The sequence below is a fragment of the Tupaia chinensis genome, unplaced genomic scaffold (assembly GCF_000334495.1).
Source record: "Tupaia chinensis unplaced genomic scaffold, TupChi_1.0 Scaffold000463_1, whole genome shotgun sequence".
Taxonomy (NCBI): Eukaryota; Metazoa; Chordata; class Mammalia; order Scandentia; family Tupaiidae; genus Tupaia; species Tupaia belangeri.
Genome location: NW_006159972.1, coordinates 191,847 through 218,356, shown reverse-complemented (window position 1 = coordinate 218,356; position 26,510 = coordinate 191,847).

The window sequence follows — 26,510 nt, the reverse complement described above, 5'->3', positions numbered from 1 at the left end:
GTGTAGCAGTTAAAGGCAGTTGGATCTCACAGGGCTGACTGCACATATTTTGAGTCCTAGACACAGTGGCTTGGAAAACATGCTAGGTGCATATGCATGCCTGCCCAAAATTCTGAGAGGAGAATGGGCCAGAAGAGATTTTTGACATGGCCATCCCTCCAGGGTATGCTTTCTTACTTTCTCTATCCTTCTCTCTCTCTCTCTCCTCTCTAGCAAGTACATATTCCCTATAGCAGTTTTTTTTTTTTTATAATCTACATAGTATTTTAATGCTTATATTAAAAATGTATAAAGATAGAAGACTGAAAAAATGTATCAGTATAGCTTTATTTTAATTTTTGATCTATTGATAGTTGCTCCTTGGTTCTTAAACTCATTTCTAAATTTCAATGCTTAAACAAATATTTTATTTGAACAGCAACAACCAAAAAATGATTTAAAAGAAGATGAAGAAGAAAAAATTATAATTTCCCCTAATATAAAAATCTGTTGTATTTGCCAAGTGAGGCTTTGAGATATTTATTTCTATTTATCTATAGTTTTTGTATTTTAGCGAGTAGATATCACACTATGATAGAACACATATAAGTATTATTTATAAAAGCAGACAGCTGAATAAATGATATGCTTAATGTATTTCCAAGACCTGATTTATATGAAAGGTAAGATGTTCACAGGAATGAAAATAGATGATCACCTATCACTTTTAGATCCAGTTAGCTTATCTTTTGATAATATGAGCATGCAAAAAAACAAGAGAGATTTGTGTAAGCCAGAAAATAGGTTATCTCTTTAAAACTATCTTTCTAGAAATACTTTAGTTGCTTTAAAATTCTCTTTTTGCAGACCATATTTTTTCTAATTACCAGAGAATTTAACATTAATTTTTTGGTATGGGGGGGGCGCTTGTAAGAATGTTTACCTTGCAGTCCAATAAATGCTATAGTATTCTTCAATTGTTTCCTGAACCTAAATGTTACCTTACAACTAGATCCTGAATGTCTTCACAAATACCACACACTGATGGATGGGTTGATTGATTAGGTCTGCCCCAGTCTGAAAGCAAAGGGCTGGACCAGATGCTCCTTGATGGCCCTGCAGCTCTGGGGTTGAGAGATGGACTGCCAATCTTGATGCTGTCTGAAAATTGCTAACCTACATTATCCTTTTTAAAGACATCAGCTGTCATGGGAACCCAAGCTTAGCAGACAGAAGCAGCTGATAATTCCCATCCTCCTCCAACTTCTTCCTGATAAGGCTTTTTAGACATCAAGAAACTTCTTCTCACAGACTGAAGTAATTTTTCTAAGTAGAAGATATAAGTTGTTTAAAAGGTTCCTGTCTGACATGCAACCCGTATTATTTAAGTCTAAATCTAAGCCATTTGGGGGAAAAGGAGATTTTTGTGACCAACAGACTCCTTGGGACAGTACCCTAAGGTAAAGTTAGCAACAACTCAGAATCCAGGCAAAATGGTTCAATTTTGGTTTATTGGAGGGACTGAAATAAATCTGTTATAACTCTAGTTTGTCAAGTAAGAATAATCATATTTCCTGCATAAGGTGATTATATTGATTTAACTTTTTAAATATAAAAAAGATAACTTTATTCAAATTTCTTAATGAAATACTTAGAAGATAATAAGACCTCAAGAAAAAATGAGCAATTTTTTAGGCAGAACACAGCTTTGGCTCTGCTGAGAAAAGATCTACCTTTTCAGAACTTCAGGAAATTTCCATGGAGGAGCACACACTAAACTCAGAGACAACACTCACATCATAGTCTCCCCCAACAGATTTTCACATTTTACATAAAGTCCCCATAATGATGCATACTATATATGCCCTTTGCATCTCATACCCACCCTCCACCACCCCCAACCCCCCCCTCTACCATTCACTCTCCTCTCTTACACTCTGGTATCTACATTTATCCTCTCTATAAACAGATCTTCAGATCTTTCTATTTCTCCTCTATAGTGCAGATATTTGGTACAAATTTAGTGGGGGATAGACAGTGTGTGTCTTTCAAAATCTATTTCACTTTAGTCAACATTAAGTTTCTATAGTCATCCATGTTTTAAACATTTTTTTCTTTATTAGAGAGATTTTACTATAGGGTGATTAAGGTCCAGTTGCCCAGTCAGCTAGTTCAGGCTATAATTCCAATTACTGATAAGAGCCTCATATCAGGCCTCTCCTGCTGGTCTACATGCCAGTCCATACATCAATACACACTACTGTACTCTCCAGTGGGATTCCTGGCATCAGTAGTAGATTGCCAAGGGACAGTCTAGGGGTTGGGTAGAAAGGAAGCCTTCTCTGCCCGTCTTAAATCTTCTTTCAACAAATATTCAAAGAATTTACCAATGGGGTGAGACATATAGTCAGGTGGGTTTAAACAAACAAATTAAAAAGCAAATAAAACAGACTACCTGATAATATGAACAGTGTGATCTTATTATACATAGTAACAAAAAGAATATGTGTATACATAGATAATGTCCAGAAGGATATATCCCTGGGAGTTTAATCAGGTTTATCTTTCTGTGCTGGAATTAGGGTTCTGATATGTAATATATATTTATGTAATTACATATCTGAATATGTTCCACTATCAGAAAATCCCATTGTGCTTTTGAAAAAGGATAAAATAATAAGAATTTAAAAGTAAATAGAAAGAATAACAAGGTCAGTCTCCTAGGTTGTTCTTCAGTAGGGGGGGGGGTTGATTCTTTTTCTCCCTACAGTAATGCCTTCAAAGTACCAGCAACTCCATCCTGCAAAATTCTTCTGACACTCTGACTTTCCTTTCCTTCCTTTATTATCTAATCATATCTCTTTGAGGATCACACTCTACTAAAGACATTAGGAGGATTCAGGGAGTAATGAACAGGAACCCCCAAAACCTGATTATTTCCATGAATCTGCTATTCATTTCTGTTGAGTAGAACATTACTGAGTTGGCTTCCCTTTCTGGGCCTCTCTTCTCATCTGTAAAAAGACAGCTCTGGCTTAGATCATCTCATCAGAGCCCTTTAAAAGCTCTAACTTTCTAAGTCTCCTGTTCCAACTTTATGGGTCAGCAAATTGTTTCAGAAACTTTTTAAGGCTCTGTTGGACTGAAACTTGACTGTTGTCTGCCCTCATTTCAGCTGATACCCTAAAATACTGTTCAGCCATGAGTCCTAGAAGGAACCCTGTGAGTCATGAGTAGAGTAAACATATCATCGATCATACACTCTAGCACACTGGCCATTACTGGTAATAATGCCTGAAGATCAGACAGCAGTGGGGATTGTCCTGGGCACAGCAGGGATTCAGGAAGAGTTCAGCCAGCTGTTCACATGTTAGCTGTGTTATCTCAGTCACTAGACTACAAGCTCCTTGATGGAAGGTAAAGGAATTATTCTGTTCATAATTCTTTAATATATGCCATTAAACTGTCTCAGGAGAATGATTAAATGAAAATCCTGTGACTTTTGTGAAGTGAAATATTGAATTGATGATATATTAAGTTTCATATGGAATCTGACACATGATCACAGAATTTGGGTTGTGTTGCTTCCTTTCTCTGATTTTTTTTTTTTTTTTTTAGAGATTTTTGTTATAGGGTGCTTGCATTAGCCAGAAAGGCAGAAAGCAAGAAATCACACCCCCAGGGGAGATGGCTACATGGCAATCCCTCCTTCTTTTGGGTTTTGAGCACACATGCACACGCGTCTGGCATGTTTTAAGCTGCCAGGTCTGGAGCTAAAACTGTGGTTGACTACATGGCATTACAACAACATAACCATTTCGCCATCTGCTGGTACCCCTTTTTCTGATTTTAGAGATGAAAATTCCAAGGTTTTAAAATAACTAAGTACCATTTTTAAGAAAGAATATAAGCTCTGTGAGTTCTGGGTTTTTGTTTATTTTTCCCTTTCCTTTATTTTTGTTTTTAATTCCACTTTTACATAATCTTAATTTTGTTTAATATATGAGGAGACTTCAAAAAGTTTATGGAAAAATTGAAGTGCAAGTTTATTTTGGTGCAAAAAAAAAATCTTTGAAGCCTCACTCTTCTTCAGTGGCTCAGTTACTAGGATACTAAACTGCAGTGCTAGAAGCCACATGCCAACAGTGGGTTCAGCTCCCATGCTAGAACCTGACTACCTGGAGGGCTGTGCGAATGGAATCACAGCATGACCAGACCCTGTCAAGGTCTCTCTCTCTCTTGCTCACTCATTCTCTGTCTTGTGTGCACACTCTCATGAGTACACACACATGTACTTTTTCCTCATGAATAAACTAAACTTTTAAAAAAAGTAAACCCATGCATAATTTTAGAATTATACACATTTCCCATGAACTATTGATGTCCATGCCAGTGTTTTAAAAATTGTCCCTGATGCCACAGTTCCTTTTTATTCCAAAGATCTTTTTGGACTCTTAATCTATGAGAAAGAGAGTATCTCATGATTTTGTCCCAGGAGACATGGGATATGGTTCCAGTAATATCTTCTTGTGGCTTGGGAAACACACACACACACACACAAACACACTCATGCACACCTTGTTTACTCACTACAGATCTGTCTCTAGCAAATATTACTTTCTGCTCTCAAATAAGGTCCACATCCCTGTGAGAAGAGAAAAAAAAATCTGAATGTTCCCCTGAAAAATTAATGCAAATATTTCCATGAATGACATTTCCATTGAATGAGACTTATGTGGTTTTAATGGACGTATTTACTCACATATCAGAAAAATGTAGCACGGAAAGCATAAGGTAACCCAAATCTCTTTCTGGCTGGAAAAGCTCTCTAGTCACTAGAGATGGTTTTGCCAAAAAGGCTTGGCAAGAAGCAGTGATATTTGCAAATTGTTCAGTGGAACTGCTTTTATTTAGTCAATTTCATTTGGGTGTCCAATGGGTTCCCTGCACAGGGATATGTTTCTTAGACAATGACAAGCTTTACACCAAATTATGAGCTATACTGAAACAAAGTAACAGAATGTCACTCCTGATTTGTTTTCTGAACTGGAGCTACATGGCTAGAAATATCAAAGGGGTGATCCATGTGACTATAAATGCTCATTTTGAGGAAAGGAAAAACTTGAAGTGGCTGTGGAATTGGGCACCGAAGCAGACAAGCGTGGCCAGACATAATGTTGCTTGCTCCAGAAAAGGGAAGAGAGATGGTCCCCTGAGCCAGCTGGCATCTGACCAGTGAACTCCCTGCAACTCCCAGTCAGTGCCATTGCGTACGCACATGAATCCAACTTTGCAACCATACTCTGCATCAGAGATCCAAGAAAGGACTCTTCCCAGAGGGCTAAAATGAGCTTTTCAGAGTTTATACTCAGCTTGCAATGGTTAGAGCCATTCTGTATTTGCTAGAGACATCAAAACGATCCTCCATGCTAAAAGGGAAAAGTGAAGAATGAATAGGGTTACAAAGGGAAGACTGGTTTGGGGAGTCAAGTAAGACAGGTTCAGAACCACAGGTTCAGCTTGAAACCGTAGAAAAAGCCTTACCTCCTCGAATCCTCACCTGGGTTCACATCCTGGGACCTCCCTAAGCACACTCATATGCACATACACTCCTATGCATGACTCGAACTGGCTGAGACTGGAGGTAGATTGCATCATGGAGATGGCTGTATCTTCCTGTCTCTATTGCTCTCTCTCATGGAAGAAATAAATAAACTTAAATAAAAGAAAGAGCACACACAAAATATTTAACATATGGCAATCCCTTAATACATGACTATTACAAATATTTCAATTATAAATATTCCAAGTTTTGAGAGAACTCCAACATTGCTTTCCACATATTCAATGTAATTATATGCACACACACAATTTTAAAACTGGTTTTGTATTTAAAAATCTGGAAGAAAAATTTATTTTAGATTAAACAGACCAAAAAGACCAGCTGGTCTCATAGCCTAATGGTTAAGGGAGCCAGATTTTATATGGCCAACTTCAGTTTTAATCCTGGACTTAGTGGTCTGAAAAACACACCAGGTGCATGTGCCTGTATGTGTACCCCAAATCCCAGCAGGATAGGGAAAAAAGAGGGATTACAGTGTGACCATGCCCAGTGGGGATGAACGCTCTGTGTCTTTCTCCTCTTTTTCTTTGTATCTCTCTGGTGAGCACATGCATGCTCTGGTAATTAAAAATAATATACAAAACAACCATCTAAAAATCTACATGTTCCAAGGACCTCTTTGAATAATATACCTGCTTTCAAAGAAAAATATAGGGTGGTGCAAAGAAGAAAATAATCTGCCTAAATCATAGAGAGAACTGGTGACTATTTCCAGAAATACTCAGCCAATTTGTTTTCATTAAATGAGGCAATTTTTCAAGTTATACTGTTGTTATGTGTCTGATATAGGTGTGCTTCTGTTGGTCTTCTTTGAAACCATCCCAAAGGTGCAGTTCAGTTAGTCAATATGGTATTGACTGAGCTATCGGTGTTTTGATTGAAATTTCACCATTTTATCATCTGATGAGAGAAAATGGGATTAATTAGTCAGGGCTATACTATCCCCACTAGGGTTTCAAAAGCAAAGTTTCCCCTTAAAACCTTCATTTATGATGAAATCTTGTCTGAATTAGAGGTAGGAGGTCAGCAAATGTGCTCTAATCCTGTGGTGTTTTCTGTTCCGTTCAGAAATACCAAACCACAAAAAGGGAGAGTGGCTCAATTCCCTCTATCAGTTTGGTCTTTATAAGTATGGACATGGCTTCCCTTCTTTCAGCTATGTTTATTACTAGTTTTGTAGCTTTAGGAACATTTTTTAATCTTCCTGAGCCTACTGTCATTATTGGGAAAGCTTGAGCTAGTAATCCTTACTGCAAAGAGTTGCTATGATGGTCAAATAAGATAGTATGTACCAAGGAGCTTCAAAAATGACAACAATGATTATCAATGTTATAAATTCTTCAGGATATATTTAGTTTCTCCATGATTCTTAAATACGGTCAAAAATAAATGAAGTAAAGTGAAATCATTTGATAAATTCTGCATCTAGGAAACCACTTAATACCAGGCAAATTGGCCTGCAGTTGATGACTGTTGGAAACATGATTCATTTTCAAAACTTTGAACTCTTTTAAGAACTTAACTATCTCATGCATTTATATTATAGTAGCATAGTTTTTGCCAAATAATGACATAATTTGACCTTCCTTGGAGAAATGATTGTAACATAAAGATAATGAAGAAGAGAAAAAGTAAGAGCTTCACACCAGAGACCAATCAAAAAATTGTTCAATTTCTTTTATGTTCCAATGTTTAAAAAAAATTCTGTAACTATTGACAAATTAACATGGGAGAATTTTGTAAACCCAAGATGGAAAAATGATGGCCCAAGAATCTATACCTGTACAACCTACACCTAACATCTACACATGGATGGACACATATGTGCAGAAAGTGGTTATCATCTTTGATTGGATTCTTAGAATGTGCTTAGAAAGGCATGGACATCTAAGAAAGTAAATGTCACTCATAATTTTAAATACCTCCATAAATAATAAATATCTTCCACCACTACAACCTAGCTACAACGAAGTCAATGAAAAACTCCCACCTGAGATGATTATATCACAAAAGGTGACACTCTTCCTATCAGGTTGTTGTAGATGTCAATCTACATTTTAATTAAGATCAATGCTCTCCATATACCTCCATCTCCAGTCATGTCTAGAATAAAGTCTATCTTTTCTCACCCAGAGTATGATCTTCATAGCAGGAAACAATTCATCTTGGTAGCTCTTGTGATGCCAAAGTCAAGGCCACAACTAGGGAATGACTGAAAGTGGGAGAGAGGGAAGGATAGAGAGAGGATAATTAATGGAAGTAACAGTCTGAATGCCTTGATCCTAGTAATTGCAAAAATACAATTAAGTGGGTCTCCCCAACAAACTCACATATATTAATACCTGACACAAAGCCAGGCCTAGACTTGATGATGAAATTTAACTCTACAAGATCCATGGACATCATCCTTTATTAGGACCATCTTAAAAGCTAATAAACTCTTTCTTACCACAGTGACAGAATTTCAGCTCATTAGGAAAAGAAAAAAAAAGAAAGTTCTATAATCTAGTCAGAGCAGATTTAGCATTAGAATTCAAAGCCGTGGGACTATCAGGTGGCATAATGTTTAAGGCATTGGACTCCCACATGCTTGACTGTGGTTTGAGTCCCGAACCCAGCAGCTTGAAACTCACGCTGGGTGTGTGTGTATCCTGAGAGGAGAATGGAGGAGAAGGGATTGTGGCATGCCCATTTACCTAAGCAGTGATTTCTCACTTTCTCTCTATCTCTCTCTGTTCCTCCAGCGAGTGCATATGCCCTGTAGCAAAAATCTCTCTCTCTCAAAAAAAAAATAATAATAATAATTTGAAACCTTAAAATAGCAAGAAACTGTTACTTCCCATTTTATATGTTTCATGTAGATATCAAAAGGCATTTAGTGGGTACCCTATAGTAGACAAAATAGTAGTTGAATGAATAATAGAAAGAAAATGAAATCTCAGGTTAGGAAAAAAACTACTGTTATTATGTATTTTACCTGTAAGGAAATCAAACTCAAAGAGGTTAAGTATAATCTATATGATTACAGTAAAAAATGCAAATAGTCTGGCTCCAAATGCAACAGTATTCCTATTTTATCTATCTACACAAGTATGGATGAATTAAAGGCATCATATATGGTTTGATGTCACTAGAATTAGAGAGCAATAAGGAAGGGTGAGTGTGGAATGGGAGAGCAACATGTCCTTGCTTATACTCTCAAGATCCTACATACTTTGCATAGCCATGAAATCATATCTTGGTTCAGCCTTAATAAAGACGAGTGCATGATGTTGAACCCAAGAGCTCTTATCCTCTCCTGAGCCTCTAATTTCCAATGTGACCTTTAGCACAACCCTTCATATTTCCCATCTGTAAAATTGGGAGAGTCAGAACCGATGATCTTTTCAATTAGTTAGTGCACTCTGGTCTCTCAGTTCATTTTAAAAGGTTTTGATTCTAAAGTATAACTCTGCGTTTTTGTCTTCTGGAATCCTCATTGCCCAAACTGCGGCAGAGATGACCAATTTTTACTGTGCACAAGTATTGTATTACATCACATAGAAAAGGCAGTCAGTTGTGACCTGAACTTTATTATGAAGCAATCAAAAAGAGGGGGTCTTGAGCAAATGCTGTTAATGTGGTGTCTGTGCCATAAAGAACTCTTAAACACAAGTATTGTGAATTCAAGGTGAAAAGATTGATCATGTTGGTGGGGTGAGAATGGGAGAGATCCTTTTAGTAATCCAAGGTAAAACAAAACAGACTATAATTGGCATCTGAAGTTTTTTGTTCTTTTTTTCTCCCTTGGAACTCTCTGCTCTGGCTTGATGATGTTGTGTTCCCCAAGAGAGAAGGCAGCTGTCGCTGTATGTCTGGGGGGCAGATATCCATCACCCAGAACGTACCACAAACTATTAATAATGCATCACTGCAAATCTACCTTGTCTCAATAAACACCCTGTCTCCAAGTACAGATAAAAGGTCCAGCAGGCAGATGTTGGAATTTATTATCCTCACATTTCCCATTTCTCTGTGGATGATGCCCAATAGCTGAGTTCTCCTGGGGGTAGTGCAGGAAGATGAAACTAACATTTACTGAGTAACTTCTGTGTGTTAGTTATTTATGTGAAATCATATCAACAGCCCTGGGAAATAAGTTTTATCAACTCGATTTTATAGATGAGGAAACTGAGGCTTCAGAAGGAGATGTGACCTGCATAAAACTACTCAGCTTCTAGGTTCCAAAGACAAGGTAAGTCCTTTTCCAGGAGCCTTCTCATCCTCTGGAGCACAGGATCATGAGATGATTAGAAACTCGGCATTTTTACCTTTCACGTTGTATCTACCATAGCCTATATTCAGTAGGTACTCGGTAAACTTAGCCAAATCCTATTTTTTAAAAACAAATATTAACAAATACCTGTAGGGCTGCTGTCTGAAAATAGATTCCTACACATGAGTAGGAATATGACCCTTCCGAGCACAGACCAATCCCTTTTAAGAGCTGGTTGATTCCTAAGGCCACTTTATTATTTCTTTTCCTGATACTTTGTCTCATGTATAGTGTCTGTGATTGAGAAGATTAAGAGGCAGTCCTTTTCTAGCCTTTGATAATACAACATGGAAAATCACATTCATATTTACCTGCTTTAATTTATGTGTCCCCTTCTTGGTCAAGGAAGGAGTGTTACATGTAGAAACTTCACCTACTATTTTATCCTTGTATGTAAGTGGAGGGAAAAATATGCCAACACCTTTAACCTTCCAAGACCCTTCTTCCCACCTAGTACATTACCAGGTCCTTTTCAAGAGCAAACAGCAGAGCTGCTAGACATTCAATGGGTCATGAGTCCCTAATAGACAGCGTAACACTGTTCTAGAAAGGAAGGAGTGTCTGTCTTTAGTACACTCTTTAGAATGAGAGGCCAGACCAGCTGTCCTATCCATACAACTGATGCAGTGAGAGGATTTAGCAAACACTGGACAGGTCTAATTATTACAAAATCAAAGAGGAAAGATTAGGAAGACAACCTAACTCTCATACCCATTACAGCTTTTAAACTGGGAGTTATAGAGTAATGCCAGAAATAAGAATATAATTGATATGTTTTCTTCATAATTCCTGCTTTGGTTTGTGTGTTCTTTGGGTGGGTCCACAAATCCAGAGTCGAAGAATTCCATCTAAATCTGTAACTACTCTTACTAGATTATCCTATGAAGATAGGAAAAGCACCAATATTTGTACCAGAGCTATGATATATTTATATGTGTACAATAAATATTTCCTCTCAAATCACCCTAATAAGGTCACATTTTAATTCCCATTATACAGATGTGGAAACTGAAGCTTGGAAAGAATTCAGATGACTTACTCAGATTATACAGCTGGTCAAAGGCAAACTTGGGATTTGACAATGACCTAGAGTGAAGAGATTTCCTGGCACTGAGCTTCAGCTCTGACTGTTTAGAAGAAAGCATCATATATCCTTAGCCCTCAAGGAAATAAAAACTGAAACTCAAATCCCTGGGCATGCAGGTGCCCTTGAAGAAAATCATTCATCCATTTCCCTTTGAAGCAGCTCCCAGAGATAGCCTGAGTGTTGTGCAAGGGACTTCTCGTAAAAATAGGCATTGCCTACCAGGCTCCATTTCCACAGCCACAGGAGGACGAAAACCCCAAGTAGTCATAAGAAAACTGAACAATTTTACTGACAAATTAAAGGTTTGGGAGGCAGCGGGAGAAACTGGTCAGCAGCAACTTCAGAGAAAGCCACAGTGAACATTTCAAAGTCTCCACTTCAATTATGAAGGGAGACGCTGAAGTCTGGGAAGTGGTCCCTGGTGGGTGTGTGCCCAGCATTAAATATGCCCTCTTATACTCAGCAGGCCGAGGCCTTTTAAGGAGGGACTGGATAGCAGAAGACTGAGGGGTGGGAAAGCATGAGAGCAAAGAGCAAGAAAGAGAAATTTGACCAGCCAGAGAGAAGTCTTGCTCTTTTCTTCAAATTGTAGAAAAAAGAATGGGATCTTAGAGATCACTGATTGCAGTTGGTTAGTAACTGGCCCACACTCCTCAGCTTGGCAATAAAGGCTAACATTGGATGAATATTCATGGAAAAACAGTATTTAAGTATGAGTTTATTTAGGTGTGAAAAATGGTAAAATCCATGTGTAATTTTTCATAATATACATTTTCCCATAAACTTTTTGAAGATTTTTCATCAATGAATGAACAATAAATTTTGGTGAAGCACCTTTATATATTATAATATATACATGATAATATACATAAAATCATCATGGGGCCAGCAGGTGGCATGGTGGGTAAGGGCGCTAGACTCTCACTTGGCTGACCTCAATTCGAGTCCCAAACCTGGAGGCTTGCTTTCTTACTCTCCCTCTCTCTCTCTCTTACTCTGCTCCACTCTGGTCAAATTAAAAATAAATAAAGTTTGAAAAATAATTCTTAAAATAATAATAATATATATAATCAATCACAGTCTGCATTTGATTACCCATGTTTGCTAGAAAAAGGGTACCAAAGCATAGAAAGTTCAAGATGGTCCACATCTCAGAAATGGCAGAGCAATCATCACATTTTCTTGTCTCATGAACCTGTCAGGAACCCTCAAGATGTGTTTTCCTCCAGGAAGTCCTACTTATTTCTTCAGGTCAGGATTAAGTGCCATTGTTTCTAAGTGTCTACCTAGTGGCCTTAAGATCCCTTGCTCCCTAACTACATCATGAGCTACCTAAGCTGGGTACCACACTAGTTTCTTTTGAAGTTTTGCCCCAGCTCCTCAAACATTTTAATGCTTATATGAAAATGAGATCTTGGGCCAAGTGGTGGTACAGTGGTAATGTAACTGGACCACATGGGAAAGGTTCAGAGTTCATGTCTTAGGACTTTCCTGAGCAAGCTAGTCTTGTACATAATTCTGGCTGTGTGAGACTAAAGATGGATCACGGTATGAAGACCTTGTGGGGAGTGCTGGTCTCTTTTAGAAATAAATAAACATTTTTGAGAGTTTTTTTTTTTGGGGGGGTGGGGTGGGGGGTGCACGTGCTTGCCAGAAAGACAGAGAGAGACAGAGATACAGAAAGCAAAAAAATCACTCTCCAGGGGGATGGCCACACTGCAATCCCTTCTCCTTCATTTTCCTCTCAGAATCTTGGGCATGCACACCTGGCGTGAGTTTAAGCCACCGGGTCCAGGACTCAAACCTTGGTTGACTACATGGGTGTCCAGTGGCATAGCCATTGCGCCAACTCTGGTCCCAGAAATAAATAAGCATATTTTTAAAAGGTAAAATCTTGAATCCTTGGGACCAGCAGTTAGTATGACTATGTCTCTGGACTCCCATGTAGTCAACCGCGGTTCGCGTCCTGAACCCGGTGCCTTGAAACTCACACCGGGTGCGTGTGCATGCATGCCCAGGATCCCAAGAAGAGAATGGAGGAGAAGGGATTGCAGCATGGCCATCCTCCCTGGGGGGCGATTTCTTGCTTTCTGTCTCTATGTCTCTCTCTGCCTGGTGAGCGCCCATGCACTGTAGCAAAAACCTCTCCAAAAAAAAAAAAATCTTGAATCCTTTTGGACTTTTCTCCCCATTCTTCAATATGGCAAATGCTACTCAGATTTCCTCTTTCATGGAGTTCCGCCTCTGGATCTTTACCTCCATCCTCTTCCTTTCTATCATCCTTCTTCTCTTTTTTTCTATAAAACTTAGATACCAAGTCTCAGTCAAAAGGAAAGTTACTCAATATATGACATTATTCCAAGGCCTAAATAACAGGAATGGGTACGTTTTTCATCACCGAGTTGTGTGTTTCAACACAGAAGTGATTATTGCCTATTGAGATGCAAATGGTAGTAATACTAATGCTGATAAGTCTAGCTTTCACCAAGAATTTACTGTGCACCCCCCCACATTTTGCAAGGACTTCCTCGTTTCATTTTCACAACAGTCATGGAAAGTATGAAGTATTATCATCCCAGCTTTATAAATGGGAAAACTGAGTTTTATAGAGGATAAATCCTTACCCCAAATCACACAACAATAATTTAATCATAGTTCTAATCCCACGGCAATACATTTTCTTATATCAGCTACCTTTCAAAAAATTATTTAAAAAAAGGAATAGAAGCAGTCACATATTGAGCACCTATTATGTATAGCTGCTATTGTACCCTCCCTGTATGTTAAGTCATTTAATGAGTTAATGCACCAAAAAATAACATTAGTATCTTTTTTGTGGATTGATATAAAAAGGAATTATAGAGCTAAACTAATTTAGAGAGGTTAAGGCAAGCAGTGGACCAAATGACCTTTTGAGTTTCATACTACAATTCACAGACACTATTTTTTAAAGATATGTAAGTCCACATGGCAAACCAGCAAGGAAATTACACAGGCTTTAAGTGCCATTTTATCACATAGTGAGAGTAAGCCTCTCCCATCTTTGCCTAAGAGTTGTGCCCATGGGTCTCCACTGGGTGGTTACTTGGGTACATGGCCTATCATCTATGAAGACGCTGCCCCCTGTGGCTGATTGGCCATGACTCAACACAATCTCTTTGGCTTCCAGGTGGAGTGGCAATTATTTCAAATTTGCTCAGGTCTGACATTTTCACTGGAATCTTTTTTATCCTACTTTAAGTCTTTCCCCTGGGATAGCTTAAACAGCTCTGTCTTTTTAATGACAAACTATCCATTGATAGGACTGGAAATGAAATCAAGCTCTGGTTTAGCAACCGGTCTTATTTGTTTATTTTCCAAGTTCATAAGTTTATATGCTTGCTGTTTTTAATGGGCAGTACATAAAAATGCCTCTTTTTATTTTCTTTTCATTTACATTGTTGCCGATAATGGCTATTATCAAGCCATTAGAGGCAAGAAAGTACCATTTTGCCTTCCAAGATGGGTTTCATTTGTGGATGTGTACTCTACACAGATTGGCCAATATGTTAAACTCATTTTTCCTTCTTTCTCTGTTACAGATGGCTTTATGTCAGCCACATCATTTTCCCGTTGATGCATGGAGTTGCATATTTATGCACGTACATGGGTGTATATGCTATAAACATATATATATATCTTAATACATACATAAATACTGATATAGATATGTATATATGTACACATTCATACACAGAAATTTCCTTTTCAATAAAAATAAAAGGTCTGTGGTAAGAATATAAAATGAGTTCTACTCCACATCAAATTCTGAGCCATTGTTATGTAAATCTGTGATGCCTCAGTCTTGTTTTAAACAAAAGAATTGATGGGTTCAGTTCATACATAGCCCATTTTCAATAGTCAACTGAAATCATTTTTAGGTTGTATATGAGAGAGACAAGCCATATGAATTAAAAACTAAAGAAAGTCATTCTTTATCCAGATGTTCCCAAATGTCAACTTAATGTCATATTTGAGAATGAAAATTTTAAAGCATTTGTTAATTTTTGAGTTATGCTCATTGAATATCTGTAGATGATTATGTTCTTCAATGGAAAATGGAGAAGAGGGTCAGTTTTACTTTAACTTAACCTTTTAGATGAGATGGGAAATGGGAAGATAACTAGTATCTGTTGAGTACCATTATACTTTTGGTCTTTATTAAATGTGATTTCACATTGTCATCTATGAGGAAGGTTGTGCTTTAAAATTCAGGCTTTTTCTATGAAATATTATCCTTATTTTATGATTAAATAGTTAGGGCAAAGAATGATTGTTGGCAACTAGGAAAGGTCAGATTGACAAGAACACAATTAAGAAAGATGTGGGTATTTAGAAGCTAAAGAAATGTTAAGCTCAGCCTGTAATTGGTATCAAGGTCTGCAGTGACAGATTGTATTAAAGAAGTGGTTCTCAACTGGGGAAACTGTAATCACCACCCCACCACCCTCAGTGACAGTTGACAATGGCTGAAGACATTTTTGGTTGCTACAACTAGAGGTGGGGGTGCTACTGGGATATAGTAAAGCCAAGGTCAGGGATGCTGTAAAATATTATACAGTGCATAGGACTGCCTCATACAATAAAGAAGCAGCTGGACCAGGCAGCCTGTGCAGAGCTGAATAAACTGGACTGCAGTGTTGGAGGCTACATGGAAAACAATAGGTACGGATCCCGTGGTTGGCCTGAAAAGATGCTGAGATCAACAACAACCCAAGATCCTGAGAAGCTAGAGGGTTGAGAAAGGGGAATAATGGCGTGCAAGACCCTATCAAGGATGCTTCCTCTCTCTAGCTTGTGCATTTATATGCACTAAGAAAAACATCCAGGGCTGGCCAGTAGATGGCATGGTAGAAGGCACTGGGCTCCCACATAGCTGATGGCAGTTCAAACCCTGGATCTGATGGCTTGAAACTCATGGCAGGTGTGTGTGCATGCATGCCCAAAATCCCAAGGGGAGAAGGGAGGAGAAGGTATTGTAGCATGGTTATCCTCTCCAGGGAATGATCTCTCACTTTCCCTCTCTTTGTCTATCTCTGTGAGTGCACATACCCTATGACAAAAACCTAAAAGAAAAAAGAAAATGTAAAAGTCATCCAGCCTAAAATGTCAGTAGTGTCAAATCTTCCTACTAAGACTCTTAGTGCTCTTCCACATTTAACAGTCCCAGCCACTTGTTTTGGATCAGAATTTTAGCCAAGGTCTGGGGAGCGGGGCGTGTGGGAGCATGACTTCAGTATATGTTTGGAGGCACAGCATAGAGGAGAGTTCACTGCTATATTTTGGATAACAGTCCTTTATTACACAGTTCTTTCAAAAATATTTTCTTACAGTATGTGGTTTGTCTTTTCATTTTATGGAGCTGTTTTTCATAGAGCATAAATTTTAAATTTGAATGAAGTACAGCTTATCTATTGTTTCTTTCATAGATTTTGGATGCCTTTGGTGTAACATCGAAAAGAAAATCATTACCATATATATCCAAGGTTATCTAGAATTTCTTTTACATTATTTTCTAGGAGTTTAAGAGTTTTGTATTTTACATTCAGATATATAATCCATGTTAGTCTAATTTTTGTGATGAGAGTAAGATCTGTATCTATGTTCTTCTTTTTTTTTTTTAGATATAATTGTCCAATTTCAGCACCATTTGTTAAGAAAAATTTCCTTTGCTCCATTGCATTCCCTCTATTCCTTTGTGAAAACTCACTTGACTGTATTTATGTGGGTCTGTTTCTGAGCTCTCGATTATATTTTGTTGATCTGTTTGTCTATTCTTTCACCAATAACAACAGCCCTGTTTATTAAGTTGAGTAGTGTCAATCCTGCAAATTTCCTCTTCTCTTTCAAAATTGAGTTGGCTATTCTAGGTATTTTGGCTCTCTATATAAACTTACATTTAGTATATTTCTTTGAGAAGGAAATTGACTGTTATTTATTAACTTTATATTTAGCAAGTTTATTTTGTTAGTTCTAAGTTTTTAAGTTCTATTTTATTGCTTTTGTCATTCTCTTAGGACATTTTAATAGGCAATTTTGTCATCTGTGAACAAAGACAGTTTAATTTCTTCTTCTCAATTTATATACCTTTTTCTTTTTCATTCCGTATTGCCTTAGCTAGGACTTCTAGTGCAATGTTGAAAAGTGGTGGCAAAAGGGGACATCCTTGTTTTGTTCCTAATAGAAAGTAAGCTTCAAGATTCTTATTATTAAATGTGATGTTAGTTGTAGGATTTTTTAGGGTTCCTTTATTAAATTGCTGTAGTTCCCCCTCTATTCCTATTTTGCTGAGTTTTTTGTTTGTTTATTTGTTTTGTTTTACCCTGTCTAGGTGTTGAATTTTCTCAGATATGTTTTCTGTGTCTGTTGATATAATCATGTGATTTTTCTCCTTTAGCCTATTGATATGATAGACTATACTTACTGATTTTTAAATATTGAACTAGCCTTGAATACCTGGAATAAAACCCACTTGATTGTGGTGTGTAATTCTTTTTAAATGGTGTTGAGTTTGACTTAATAATATTTTATTGAGAATTTTTGCATCCATGTCCATGAGGTATATTAGTCTGTAGTTTCCTTTCCTTTTCTTTTTTTCTTTTTCTTTTTTTTTTAAGAGAGATTTTTGCTATAGGGCATATGTGCTCACCAGAGAGACAGAGAGAATGTAACCCCTGTCACCCGGGGGATGACCACACTGCAATCCCTTCTCCTCCATTCTCCTCTCAGGATTTTGGGCACACACACATACACACATAGCCTGAGTTTCAAGCTAGTAGGTCTAGGCCTCAAACTGGATCAGCCATGAAGAAATCCAGCACCTTAACCACTATTCCACCTGCTGGCCCCTGTAGTTTCCTTTTCCTGTAGTGTCTTTGGTTTTGGCATTAGGGTAATGCAGCCACCATCAAATGAGTTTAGTAGTATTTCTTCTAGTTCAATTTTTCTGAAAGAGATGGTGGAGAATTGGTAAGATTTCATCCTTAAATGTTTGGTAGAAATTCCCAGTGAACCCATCAGATTATAGTGTTTTCTTTTTTCAAAGATTATTAATTATTGATTTAATTTTAAAAATAGATATAGATCTATTCATATTGTATATTTCTTCCTGTGTGAGTTTTGGCAGATCAAGTCTTTCAAGGAACTGGTTCCTTTTATTTATCAAATCTGAGGGTGATTCAGAGGATTTTCTTATTATCATTTTGAAGATCATGAACTACATAGTGATGTCCCCCTATTTTATTTCTAATGTTAGTATTCTGCATTTTGTTCCATTTTTTTCTTATCATGGTTGGGAGGCTTTCAATTTTACTGAACTTTTTAAAGAAACAGCCTTTATTTTTTGAGTTTTTCCATTGATTCCTCCATTTTCAATTTCATTGATTTCTCCATTAGTTATATTTTTATTTTCTTCTGTTTAGTTAAGATTTAATTTTCTCTTTTATCCAGTTTTGTTGTTGTTATTGTTGTTCTTTTAGTAGGGATTCTTGCCATTGAGTATGGGTACTCACCAGAGAGACAGACAGACAGAAAGCAGAAAATCCCACTCCAGTGGGGGTTGGCCACACTGTAATCACTTCTCCTCTATTCTTCTCTCAGAATTTTGAGCACACATGCACATGCACCTGGTGTGAGTTTTAAGCCTCTGGGTCCCAGACTCAAAACACAGTCGACTATGTAAAAGTCCAGCAACATAACCGTTATACCATCTGCTGGTCCCTTTAGTTTCTTTGTTTTTTTTTTTTTTTTGTGAATACTTAGACTATTAATTTTAGAGCTTTTTTATTTTCTAATATGTTCATTTAATGCTATATATTTCGTTCTCAACACTATTTTCACTGTATTCAAATATTTCAATATGTTGCATTTTCTTGTTTATTTAATTAGGACTTCTTTTTTTACCTCATGTGTTACCCAGAAGTATTCAGCTTACATCCCAAGTATTTTGGTATTTTCAAACTATCTTTAAGTTATTGATTTCAAGTTAAATTCCATTGCCTTCTGTGAGCAGATATCATATGATTTCTATTTTCTTTAATTTTTGTGATGTCTTTTATAGGACAGAATGTGAACTATGTTGGTAAATGTTCCTTGTATCCTTGAGAAGAATGCATAATCTGCAATTGTTATAGAAAGTAGTGCATAGATGTCAATTGCATCCAGTTAATTAATATTGTTGTTGAACTTAGTTATGCCCTGATTAATTTCCTGACTGCCATATCTGTCCATTTCTGATAGAAGACTGTCAAAGTTTCCAACTGGACTAGGTTTATCTATTTCTCCTTGTAGTTCTATCAGTTTTTACCTCATGTACAAGATGTCTTTAAAAAGTTCATAGAAAATGTTTATCATGAAAGAAAAGAAGTTTATCATGAAAAACTATGCAGGGATTTCAGATTTTTTTTTTGTTCCAAATACTTTAATTCCATTTTTCCATAAATTTTTTATGTTCCCTTATATTGTGTATTTTTAGGCACATTCACACTAAGGATTATTATTTTTCTAGAATATTCATTTCTTTCTTATTATGTGATGCTCTTCCTTATTCCTGATAACTTTCCTTGCTTAGAAATTTTCTAAGTTTTAAATTAGCATCACTAGTTTCATTCTTTTTCAATTGGTGTGAGCAATGTATATGTTTTTCTATCCTGCCTTTCATTCTATTTAAAGTGATTTTTTTGGTAGATAACATATAGTTGGGTCTTGTATTATGATCTACTTTGACAATCATGGTCTTTTAATTGGTATATTCAGACCATTGATGTTTAATGTGATTAATGATGTAGTTGGATTAATGTCCATCATATTTGTTATTGTTTTACATTTGTTGCTCTTATCTTTTATTCTTATTTTTGTCTTCCATGTTTTAACTGTAATTATTGTTTGAACAGAGATTTTATGTATTATTTTTCTTCTTTATTTACATATAAATTATATTTCTTATTCTTTCACTTCTTTGGTAAAAGAAGTAAAAGTGATTATCCTACAGTTTGAAGTATACATTTATAACTAATATAAGGCCACTTTTAAATAACACTTCCCTTCACAGGTAGTACATGTATATTACCCTGTAATTAAAAATTACTTCAAATATCTCTCTTGTGTCTCTTGTGTTATCAGTATCATTTTTTCACTTATACACATTATATATAAATATATACACACATAAATATATATGCACACATACATTACCACTATTATTATTTTGAAAATACTCTTATCTATTAGACTGATTAAAATTAAGAAAAACAATAGATTTTTTTCTTTTTTTGTTTTTTGAGAGTTATTTTATTTTACTTATTTATTTATTTTTTGGAGAGGTTTTTGCTATAGGGTATGTGTGCTTGCCAGAAAGACAGAGAGAGACAGAGAGATAGAAAGTGATAAATCACCCCCCAGGGGGGATGACCACGCCGCAAGCCCTTCTCCTCCATTCTCCTCTTGGGATCTTGGGCACTCACACACACGTGCCTGGCGTGAGTTTAAGCCACCGGGTCCAGGACTACATTGGAATTCATCAACATAGCCATTATGCTAACTGCTGGTGCCTTTTATTTTATTTTTTTGCTTTAGGGTACATGTGAAGAGACAGAGAAAATTGAGAAATCTCCCCAGGAGGGATGGCCACACCACAACCCCTTCTCCTCCACTCTCCTCTTGAGATTTTGGGCACACACTCATGCCTGGTGTGAGTTTCAAGCTGCCAGTCTGGGACTCAAACCTCGGTTGGCCATGTGGAAGTCCAGTGCTCCCATCATCAAGTCACCTGCTGGTCTCAATAATTTTTGTTTTAACCGTTACTTAACCATTCTTTGAAATTCTTCTTTTCTTTATGCAAATCTGAGTTTCTGAACCTATCTATTTTTTTCTTCTTTCTGAAGAACTTTCTTTAATATTTTTTGCAAAACATGCCTCCTGGCAATAGGTCTCCTTTCAATTTTTATCTGAGAAAAACTATTTTTTCTTCCTTTTTGAAGGACAAAGGTATAAGTAACAGAAATCTTGGTTGTTAGCCCCCAAATGCTTTGTGTATTTTGCTCCACTGACTTCTTTTTTTACATGATTCCATTCCTTTCTGTGAGCAGATATTATATGATTTCTATTTAGAAATAAGAAATAATTAACAAATCATGAAAAAAACCCATAAATAAGTATAAAATAATTCTCCATTTTACTACTCAGTAGGTAACATCTTTTCTTTTCTTTCTTTCTTTCTTTTTTTTTTTTTTAGATTTTCCCACAGAGCATTTGTGCTTGCAGGAGAGAGATAGAGACAGACAAAGAAAGAGAAAGTGAGAAATCACCTCCCAGGGGAGATGTCCATCCTCAAATCCCTTCTCCTCCAGTCTCCTCTTGGGATTCTGAGCACACATATACACACCCAACATGATTTTCAGGTCACCTGTCTGGGACTCGACTTACAGATTGGTTAGGTGGAATCCAGTGTCTTAAGCCCCACACTACCTGCTGGCCCAGAAAGATTTGTTTTTTAGTTATGGCTTCTTGGAAGATTTTTTTCTTTATCTTTGACCTTTTTGAAATTTGAATATGATGTACCTAATTGTAGGTTTTTGGCAATTATCATGCTTGCTCTTATCTGAAACTCCTGGATCTGTGGTTTTGTGTCTGACATTGATTTGGAGAAATTTTTAGTTATTGTTGGTTCAAATACTGCTTCTATTCTTTTCTCCTTTTAGTATTTTCCATAACATGCGTGCTGGGATTTTATTATTGTTTTTGTTCCATAGTATTTGGATATTCTAACCTTTTTCCCAGCCTTTTTTCCTCGGTGCTTTTTACTTTGTAAGTTTCTAGTATCATATAGTCAGGGTGAGAGATTGTTTTCTCAGCTGATTATCCATTAATGAACCCATGAAATAATTTTTTATTTTTGTTACAGCATTTTTTAATCTCTAGAATTTTGTTTTACTTTTTTATGAAACTTTCATCTCACTGCTTTATCCATCTTTTTGTTTATACTTTACTTTTTCATTAGCATATAAGAGGTTTTAAAATACTTATTCTGATAATTCCAACATCTCTGCTATAGCTGACTCGATTTGATGCTTGTTCAGAACGTCTTTTTTTTTTTTTTTCTTTGAGTAAACATTGAAACTTTTTTCTAGTTCAATATGATGTACTGGAGAAAAGGAACTGCCATAAATAGGCCTTTGTAAGGTGCTGGTAAGGTGTGTGGAGGGATGGGGGGAGCAAGCATTCTATAGTCCTACAATTATTTCTGTTTCAGTAACTCTGCTTCTGGACTATAAACTTTACAAGTGCTTCATAGTTTTCTTCTACCTTATCCTGTGAGGCAAGATGCCTAGTATAGCCTGGAGTTAGATATTTTCCTTCCCCCAGTCAGTTAGGCTCTGATAAAACCCTAGCAGATTTGGTCTGGTTAAATAGTTTCTCCTAAGGATGGACCTTGTTAAGAACAGGATTTTTGGACATATTTCAGAAGAGTTCCTTTCCCTGTCTCCTGCTGATATCATGAAGAGATTTTTCTTCTATTCATTGTGAGGACTTGGTAGAAACCCTGGAGGTAAAACTGACAAAAGTGTGGGGATCCTCCTATGATTGGATCACCTTCGAGTTTTTGCCTATCAGACTTTCACACCAAGCCTCCAGCCAGTCATCAATTATAGTTTAGGTTTTCCTATATGATCACAGGTTTCTGCTCTGGTAATTTATGATTCTCTGTATTCACCTGTCTCTCCAATTTTAAGGCAGCTTCTGTCCTGTGACCTCATTTCTATGATGGATCTAAGAAGAGTTGTTGATTTTTTTCAGTTTGTTCAGCTTTCACTTGTTAGAACAGATTGGAGACTTCTAACCTCCTTACATGCCATACCAGAAACTGGGGCTATCTTTTCTTTTCAAAGAAAGCTTTTATCTCAAGGTTAGACAGACTTGCTTTCACTTGCATTTGATTATATACTGTAGCAGAATAAGACTAAGAGGGAGAGAGGTGATCTATAGGAAGGAACTGTGGGCTATTTTTAAATGAAATGTTCTTTCACAAACAACTTTCCACTCTTTTTCAATATGGCATCCTCAGGATCTTACTGACGTATCCAGGGCCCCTGGAAAGTTCCAGTCCCCTTTACATGAAAGAACAGCATATAATTCTAGGATCTACTAGCACAAGGAGAAGAGCTTTACCTACATTCCAAAGCTGCTCTCACCCAGCTCAGAAAACCCCAGGCAGTCCAGGGAACTCACTGCAAAGATTTTGGGTGACTTAATGTCACTGTTATTAAGCATTAATAAAACTATACCATAGAGTAAAGGAGTGAGGATGGAAGAAGTGCTACAAGAAGCATGAGATAAGCATTACTGAACTCAAGATTGTTGAAGAAAATAGTTGAAGGCCACAGCGTATCTATGGAAAAGTCAACACTTCAAACTCTGGAAATCCCTTTTTTCTTAACCTCTCTACTATTCTTCTTCACCCTAAAAAGAATCCCTTGACAAGAGAAGCTATAAACAAGATCTTGAATCCAGATACTTATAGAAAAAAAAAAAAAAAAGAGAGAAAGGCAATAATACTGATCAGACGTAGTAAAAACAAAACAAAACAAAATGGATTGTTTACTACCTAGTTTAAAAAAAAAGAAATAAGAAATATCCACCAAGTGGGATTACATCAGATTAAGAAATTTCTGTACAGTAAAAGACACAGTAATTAGTGTGAATGACAGCCTTCAGAATGGGAGAAAATTTGTGGAAATTATGCTTCAGAAAAAGAACTGATAAAACACACAGGGAACTCAATTGACTTACTGGAAGAAAAAGTGATCAGCCCAACTAAAGAAGGGAAATTAACTGGAAAAAAAAAAAAAAAAACTCTCAAAGGAAGATATACGAACAGCAAAAAGGCATGTGAAAAAATGCTCAGCATTCCTCATCATAAGTGAGATGCAGATTAAAATCACGATGAGATACTACCTAACTCCAGTCAGAATGACTAAGATTAAAAAAGAAAAAATGATGAGTGCTAGCAGTGATGTGATGAAAGAGAAACTCTCCTACACTGCTAGTGGGAATGTAAATTGGTCCTGTCACTGTGGAGAACAATATGGAGATTCCTCAAAGATCAACAAACAGAACTACCATATGATTCAGCAATCCCACTCCTTGGTATCTACCCAAAGGACAGGAAAAGTTCTTGTACATCTATGTTTATTGCAGTATTATTCACAATTGCTAAGACATGGAACTAACCCAAATGTTCATGAACAGAAGAATGAATTGAAAAAGTGTGCCACATATACTCTATGGAATATTACTCAGTCATAAAAAATAAAACCTTGGCTTTTGATAGAAAGTGGATGAATATGGAAGATTTACTGCTGAGTGAAGCAAGCCAGGATATAAAGGAGAGACATTATATGTAATACATACTGACTGTCCACACTCTATGTCTGAAACTGAAAGATTAGAGGATATAGAATCACAGAAAATGGTAATAGATACTGCTACAGTGTAGGAAGAGAATGGGAGGAGGATGAGAGTCTGAGGAAAGACATTAAGGAGAAAAATGGAGAGGCAAGACATTTCTGAGACATAGAAATGGATTATTATCTGCTGATAATAATGTATATAGTATCCCTAACTGGACTGGTGTGAAATGTATTCATGTTGGAAAATTCACTTTATAAGTTAAGTGATGTATAGTTATTGAATGTATAAAAGAAATTAAAATAAAAATATTTTTTTAAAAAGAAGTATCCACCAAACCCTCCCATATAGGAAATAAACTTTGTGTTGAAAGACAAGAAAAAATTCTTATGTTAGTATGTCAGATCCTTCTGATAGCTCTCTGTTTTCTGCCTATGGGTGGTTGGATGACAACATTGTGGGACAGGTGTGTTCTTCAGGCAACTCTGTCCTTTGGGATTTCATAAATGACTAGACAGTTTCTTGAGAAACTGCCATTCTTTTTTTTTTTTGGAGAGGTTTTTGCTATAGGGGGTGTGCGTTCACCAGACAGACAGACAGAGAGAGACAGAGAGATAGAAAGCGAGAAATCACCCCCCAGGGGGTATGGCCACGCCGCAATCCCTTCTCCTCCGTTCTCTTCTTGGGATCTTGGGCACGCATGCACATGCACCTGGCGTGAGTTTAAGCCACCAGGTCCGGGACGCGAACCGCGATCGACTACGTGGGACTCCAGCGACATAGCCATTATGCTAACTGCTGGTCCCGCCATTCTTTTTATCTTTTTTTTTTTTCTTTCTTTTTTTAGAGAGATTTTTTTCGCTATAGAGTACATGTGCTTGCCGGAGAAAGAGAGAGAGAAAGAGAGAGAGACAGATAGCGAGAAATTACCCCCCAGGGGGAGGCCACACCACAATCTCTTTTCCATTCTCCTTTCGGGATTTTGGGTATGCACACGCATGCGCCCGGTGTGAGTTTTAAGAGCTATGTCCAGGACTTGAATCGTGGTTGGCTACATGGAAGTCCAGTGACATAACCATTACTCCATCTGCTAGTCCCAGAAAATTGCCATTCTAATCAATGTACTCATTCCCTGAACAAAATAAATGAGTTAATTTTAGAATCCTGAAGATTATCCAACATTCATCAGTTATATCTCTGGAAGTGCAACAGTTCTTCATCATTGTCATCCTCATCACTACTACCATCACTATCATTATCCTTATGCTTCTCATCACAACCACATTACTGCTATCATTACCACTACCAAATCATTATAATCACCATCACTTTGATCATCATATTCAATACTACCACTACCACCATCATCATCACCCCCATCAACAACACCATTGTCATTATACTATACACTGGATACAACTATTACACTAAATAGTTCATGTCGTTCTTCCCTGCATGAAGCAGGAAAGTATTATTAATTATCCAGGATCATATTAGGCAGAACATTTTCCTGTACATAGCCCTTGTAGACAAGCCTGCTTTTCTTTTAGGCTTGATGCAAATGTTCTGTCCTTCACTAAGCCAACCTAAGTCCTCACTATTAGTACATCTCTTGTGACAGCAAATTCTAAGGTGCATTGTGCCTGTTGATATAAATTAATTGGATATCACATTTAACCAAAAAATGAGAGTAGAGCAGACTTTATTATAAATATCCCAGCACATAGTCAACACAGTATACTAAATAGTTACAATATTGGTCACTTAGGGATAAGCTTTGCAAGATTGTGTATCTTTTCTAGATCCAAATTAAAGCAGTAAAATATACATTTATCTATCTAATAAGGTTGTAATTGAAACACTCTGGCTTGGAAAACACAAGATAAGAAGGAAAAATTGTGTTTAACTCCAAAGCTGACCAAGTTAGATATTTTCTGTTAAAAACAAAACAAAACAAAACAAAAAAACTTCCCTGTAGAGATAAAACTTTTGATTTAGCCTCTGTAGGAGCCTTGGGCCCAGGGCCAGCTCATTCTGGCCTACCTCGTGATGAGCTATCAGTC